This window comes from Quercus lobata, chromosome 6 (genome assembly GCF_001633185.2).
Source record: "Quercus lobata isolate SW786 chromosome 6, ValleyOak3.0 Primary Assembly, whole genome shotgun sequence".
Taxonomy (NCBI): domain Eukaryota; kingdom Viridiplantae; phylum Streptophyta; class Magnoliopsida; order Fagales; family Fagaceae; genus Quercus; species Quercus lobata.
The window spans coordinates 14,894,064-14,900,719 of NC_044909.1; the positions used below are offsets into that span (position 1 = coordinate 14,894,064).

General features: G+C 33.8%; 1 pseudogene; it reads right to left on the reverse strand.

The window, feature by feature from the left end:
* Positions 1 to 703: 703 nt before the first annotated feature.
* LOC115949876 lies at positions 704 to 4,282 on the reverse strand (annotated as a pseudogene).
* Between the last annotated feature and the right edge of the window lie 2,374 nt (positions 4,283 to 6,656).

Sequence of the window (6,656 nt, forward strand, 5' to 3'; positions counted from 1 at the left end):
CTACCCAATTAAATTAAGTGAGAAAATGATCACAATGATTCTAGTATAGAAAAAAAAAATAAGAAGAAAGGATTCCCAAAGATTAGTAATTTGGCATAAATAGAAGAATGTATAAAAAATTCATCGAAAAATTGAGAGAGATAGAGAACCTTTTTTTGTGAGAGAAAACCATGCATAGAATAGAATAGATAGTTACAAATTTATAGTAAAAGAGTGTGAATAAGAAAAGACAAAATAAAGGAAGATGAAGAGAAAGAAGAAAAATAATATTTATGTAAAGGGTAGTGAGGAGATGAAAAGAAGAAGAATAATATTTATGTAGAGGGTAATGGGGAGATGAAAAGGTAAGGGTGGAGAATGGTTGGAAAAATGTAAATATTAAAATAAAATAAAAAGTAAATGTTAAAAACAATTATAGGAAAATTGGAAAGAAAATGATAATGAAGTGGACGCTGATGTGGCTTAACTGGAGCGTAGTAACAATAAATGCTACATTTCAATTTTTAGATATATATAGATGACGAGAGAGAGAACCCAAAGATGGAGGAGCAAAAGCTGCTGCCTCCAGTTCATGCTTTGTCAATAGCCTGGTTGTGGGACAAAATTTTGTATTTACAGATGCAGTAGTCTCAATGGATTCTGCCTCTGCTGATCTTAAGGAAAAGTGGGTTTTAATTGCCTCTATAGTTCTGCTAATAAATTCTTATCTTGACATATAGTCCTTCATGCGACATTTAAATTCCAAATGGCCCCTCGCCCAACAGAAAATAGATAGCATAATTATTATAACGAGTGGCTATTACGAGAACAGGGAGGAAAAAAAAAGTGTTCAGGGAAAAGAAAAAAGAAAAAGTAAAGCTAAATCAAGTTAATCAGGGTAGTAAAGGAAATGTCAAAAGATCCACCATCATTACAGATGATAGATCTAAGATTCTCAACCCTTTCCCAGTTTCTTCATCAATCTGAATTAATCTTGCATAGATTAATAATTTTCATATCCTTACCAAATGCACAATCATGATGAATAACTGTAAGCTTTATTATGTAAAACCCCTTGATTGTGTCAAATAATAACATTCTGAATCGCAAAATCATGATTTTTCAAGGTCACAATGTTTTACTTTCTCTCAGTTTCATTCTGTACTTTTCTTCTAAATTATCTCTAATATTTTTTTATTGATAAGTTACAGATGCACCAAGTTGATCTTGAACCCACAACCTACAACTTCAGCTCCACCTAGTTCTTACAAGGGAGCAGTTCTAGTGTTGAATAATCTCAAATTAATCAATGAACTGAGCTGATTACATATTTTTGATGTCTGAGGATAGTCATGCAAATTGTTTCACAATGTTCCCATATATTGCCTTCTCAAAATAGCACTGCATTAGTAGCACCACATATGCAAACAATTTATATCCTTGTGAAGAGCTTTGTGGTTCAGTAGAATCTACCCATTTCTCTCATGGAAAAGAACTTGGGTTTGAATCCCCTTCCCCCAATTGTTATAAGCAAAAAAGAAAAAAAGAAAAAACCCTATTTGAAAAGATTGAACTCAAAGATCGTTTAGAAACCAAACTATATTTGTCAACATCACATGATTTACTTTTACCTGTTCTTTTGACTCATCACTAGCTAATGGCTATATTTGTACTTGGATTCTTTTTTTCAATGGTTATAAAAACTGTGTTACATCTAAAATCGATATATGTAGTAGATAGTAGATACTAACTTGAGAATGAATGTATCAAAAGAATGGACAAATTATGCATAATTGGAGAAGTCATTAGCATACCAGTCGATATTCGGGAGCTCTTGCAGGAAGTTTCAAGTAAGCCATGTTTCTAACCTCATAGTCCCATAAAAAAGATGTGTGGTGGATCCACCGGTTTTTAGTAATTGATTGAGCATTTCCACCAAACTTGCGGTCACCAAATACATAATCTGAAACCAAATGAGAAAAAGTGTTCATTTACAGCTTTGCTTATTCGTCCATAAGAATTTCTATATAAAACCTGAAGGAAGAATATGAGGTAAGTGTCAAACAGTAGTTTCATCAACAAGGATTATCAAGGATACCATTATAGTTAAAGAACAGTTGTTGCATTTAAAACACAGTATAAAATAAAAAAAAAAAAAAAAAAAAAAAAAGGAGGGGGGGGGGGGGGGGGAGTATGGTTCAGATAAAAAACAATTAGTTTATTTGATTTAAGGTGAGTTTGTGCTTGTTCTTGCATACATGATACAACAACAACAACAACAAAAGCTTTAGTCCTAATTTTTTGGGGTCAGGATCCTCAACAAATTAGTCAGGTGCATTAATCACTCAACTTGACAAGGCAGTAATTGAAATGCATTTTTTTTTTTTTTTTACAACTTCTACTAATATAATTTTTTTGTCAAATTTTCTCATTTCGAATCCTATATTTTCATGTAATTCCACTTATCCATTTTAACATTCTCATTTCAACTATACTTATTTTATGAATACGTTGCCTCTTAATAGCTCAACATTATATACCATAGAGCATGGTAGGTCTTATAGCATTCTTATATGTGCGGCCGGGATGTGTGTTTGGTCTTGGATAAAAAAACCAAAAAAAAAAAACATGAAACCAGGTTCATTGTGAGACTCTGAACTTGAATCCCATTTAAGGCAAGTTATTTTGGTATTAAAATGTGACATATCCACACATGCAAGTGAACACACACCCCAAAAATATATAGAGGTTATTCATAATTGGGATGGATTCTTATGTAAACAGTCAGCAAGAGAATGCTATATTTGATAGCTGACTGACACTATAGCAAGTAAAAACCTTCATCAGCACATTTGGTCTACTACTATACCAGTCCCTTGAAGTGAATCCAGCCAGGCCCTCCATGAAAATAACCAGTTATCCAATAAGTGCAATAGAAAAGAGAAAGTACTTCCGTATCATGGAAATACGCATAAAAGAAAATGCAATTCAAATAGCACATCTCAATAAGATCATCAGGAAAAAAAAAATCAAATTTGAATATCCACTGGTAATATCATAAAGCCGAAGTTCTCTACCAATGGAACTGGTATTGTGAAGTGTGCAGTTACCATTTTCACGAAGGTGGAAATCCCCAATTCCTTGGAAAACTTTGTTGTACAACGCACCAGTCCAAGACATAATAGGTTGAGGATATGGTTGTAAGCCAGCAACAGCATCCTTATTGCATATGAAAGTGACAAATATTGTGCTGGGATCAACGACAACAGTACCTCCCCCAGTAAACCTTCTCACAACTGGAATCTGATCACATAACACACATTCAATTTTGAGAAGCTCTGCAGGCTTCCTAAAAAAAAAAATTCATATAAAACTTATGAGTTACTCATGTCCAATTCAAACATATGGAACCACAAGCCAAGTGAAAGAACATATTCACTCATACATTATCAAATTAGAAAAGTGACAACTATAACTAATCATATAATTCAGAGGCTTAACTGATTTAAATGCAACTGTGCTCATGTTTGAGCTAGATATTTCTTTTTGGCCAGTTGTTCAAAACTCAGATCACATGAACTCGAATCAACCGAGCCTTAATTCTGAACTAGATTAGGTTCAGCTCCGGGGGATCCTTTTTCATGATTCTAAAATTGTATATAAGATCATATACCCACAATCTGCCCTCATTTACGATATTGTTACTCACTACTTCTACCCTTGTTATCCGAGTCACTATGTCAACTCATAAAGTAATGCGTTAAAGTAGATTTTCAACCCAATTTTCGATCTTTCCAAGCACAATGAAATATATACCAACATAGGTTTTGGACACCACCATTCAACCAAATAAAAAAGGGCAGCCTAAGGGACCCAAATGGTAAGGGGCCAAGGTTGTAAACAAATAGTGCATTAACCTTCAATAGTCCATGAATTTATAGAATAAACTAAGCCCAATCCATGCAATGACTTTTATTTCTAAACTTTTACACATGAAGTTCTTAACTTTGTACAGTCACAGTATCATTAGTCAAAGCATGTGACTCAAATGCCACAAGCTCAAGCTAATAAGTAATTCAACTCAATTACTGTGCTTTTAAACAAGAAGAAGTTACCCTGAAACACCCATGACAATAGTAGGGTGATTGGTTCCTTAGTTAATGATGCACCAATTGTGGGACGATGTCCTAAGCAGGCACTCCTCTAGATGTAATTGCTGAAGAATCGGCACACCTTTTAGCTTAATTAGATTCATCAATGGGGCCCTGATTTTATGGGCTTGAAGTTGACAAGGATTTGCCATTTTCCCAAACCAGACCCAGACTCTTGGAACTTCCTATCTCTCTCTGTTTCTCACTTGGTTTGTTTCTTTGAATTTTTAGTCACCCAACCGATCATGCCACGTCAGTAAATGATAGGTCCCACTCAGGTTGGTGGATTGGATGGGGTTGTGGTGCTAACGAATCTTTTAATTTTAGGGCAAAAGTTACCCTCAACATTAGGAAAACAAAATTAGGCACGAATTTTAGTAAAAACAGACCAAATCTGAATAGATAAATTTCATTTCATTTTAAGAAATCATTCATATTATCACAAAATTACAACCGTTGAATACATATATTGGCACTTTCATCATACCATATAGGTCAGCCATATGTTGTGACGAGAAGAGAAAAAAAATTAATAAAATTTTAAAAAATCCATCAGCACAGCATTAGCCAGTCACTTTGACTCCCTTGAGCTGATTAATTTGTGAAGTCATCTCCTCCTTTAGCAATCAGCTCATCTTTTCCTAATTCTCAAATTCTTTCTTTAACTGACAAATTAGAATCCTCACATTGAAATTAGCATCCACATCTATTTTTCTATTGACAGTATTTTTAATTTAGTTGATAACTTTTTGTAGTAAACATTTAGGATTGACTCAACATAGTTTGGTATGTGAAAAATTATTAGTTTCTTTCAATATTCCAACCGTGATACTTGCCGATCACTTCTTTGCAAAGTCATCATGTGTTTTTAACAGTTTTAGCCTCAATTGAATTGGTTTCTTTGTACTAATACCTAATGATGTGCCAAGATCATGAAATGCCAAGCATGTTATGGGCATGTTAAATGCCTTTCATGCAAAATATGGCCACATTGCTACAAAGATTTTTCATATGGGCAAGTATTTTAAATATAAATTAAAAATTTTTAAAAACTTTAAATACTGAAGTCATAGTTATTAAACCTGAATCGGCCTCATTAGTCAGATTGGAAACCTAGTGACCAGAACCTTAACCAATACAGTGTTTAATTGGATTGTTTACGCATAGGACTCGATAAAACCATGTCAAACCCGGCAAGTTTGTGGCGAACCGTGTAACTTGACTGGATTTGTATGACTTGGTTGTGTTTGTGAGTTTTGTTAAATTACATTTATAGGTCCACTTTGTTAACATTTTTACAATTTAATGTGTGATGATATAGTAATTTTAAAAAAGAAAAACTAAAGAAGGAAAAAAACAAAAAAAAATTCTCTCTACCATATACAATGTTGTGTCCATGTCCAGGACTTCATTTTATTAAAAGACTACTATGTTATTATCATTTTATCACTTTTCAGTTTTTAACCTATGTAATTATGCATCAATTTTTAGCTCCTGACTTGAGTACTTTTTACTTTCAGCCGTAGCCTGTAGGTAAGTATATTAGTCTATGTTTTAGTTTTACAACACCAAGTTTTTTAGGCTTTTAGGCTTTAAGCCTTCAAGCTTTTTCGTTTGTTATGTTTAATGTTTTTGTTGTGTAGTGTGAGTGTGTGACCCTTGTTGCCTCTTTGATTTTTTTATTTATTTTGAATTTGTTTATATATTTAGCTGACTTAGTCTTTCATAATATATATATATATATATATATATTTTTTTTTTTTATTATTTGGTTGAACCAGTTAACCAACGACTTGGCTCATAGACAAAGTCAATGTCCAGTCCAAGTTCATTAACTATGTTTGAACATATTGTTTTTGACTTTCTATTGAATACCTCAAATTCAGCTTCAAACAGTTTTGAAATTTTTTTTTCCAAATAACCTTACTATGCTAACAATTTCGTTAGTTGCCCGGTTTTGAAAGAATGTTGAAAACTAACATCTCGAGTTTCTAAAACTCGAGATCAATCTAAAACTCGAGTTTTTAATACTCGATTTTGGGGTTTTTTCATATAATGACGTGGACAAAGTTTTCCACGTGGATATCGAGTTTATAAAACTCACTTTACAAACTCGAGTTTCTAAAACTCGATTTCTAATCAACGTTTTTATTGAACTCCCTTCTAAAACCGAGTGTTAGAAACACGTTTTTGACCACTTAAAACCTAAAATCTGGCCTGACTCGTCACTCTCGCTTTCATACTCTCACTCTCAAACACTCTCACTCTCAGACACTCCTTACTCTCAAGCTTTCAAACCCAAACTCCCTCTCAGACACCCAAATCAGTTACTCTCACTCTAATGGAGACGCTCAGTCACTTTCACGCTCCTCTCACGCTCAGTTACTTTCCTCACTCTCACGCTCCTCTCATCGGCGGCCCAAAGACCCTCAGTCAAAATCCTCTTTAAGGTATGTGTAGGTCAATGATCTTCATTCAAGTTCGTCTTCAAGTCCACTAATTCTTCTTCTTCTTCTTTTTCTTCGC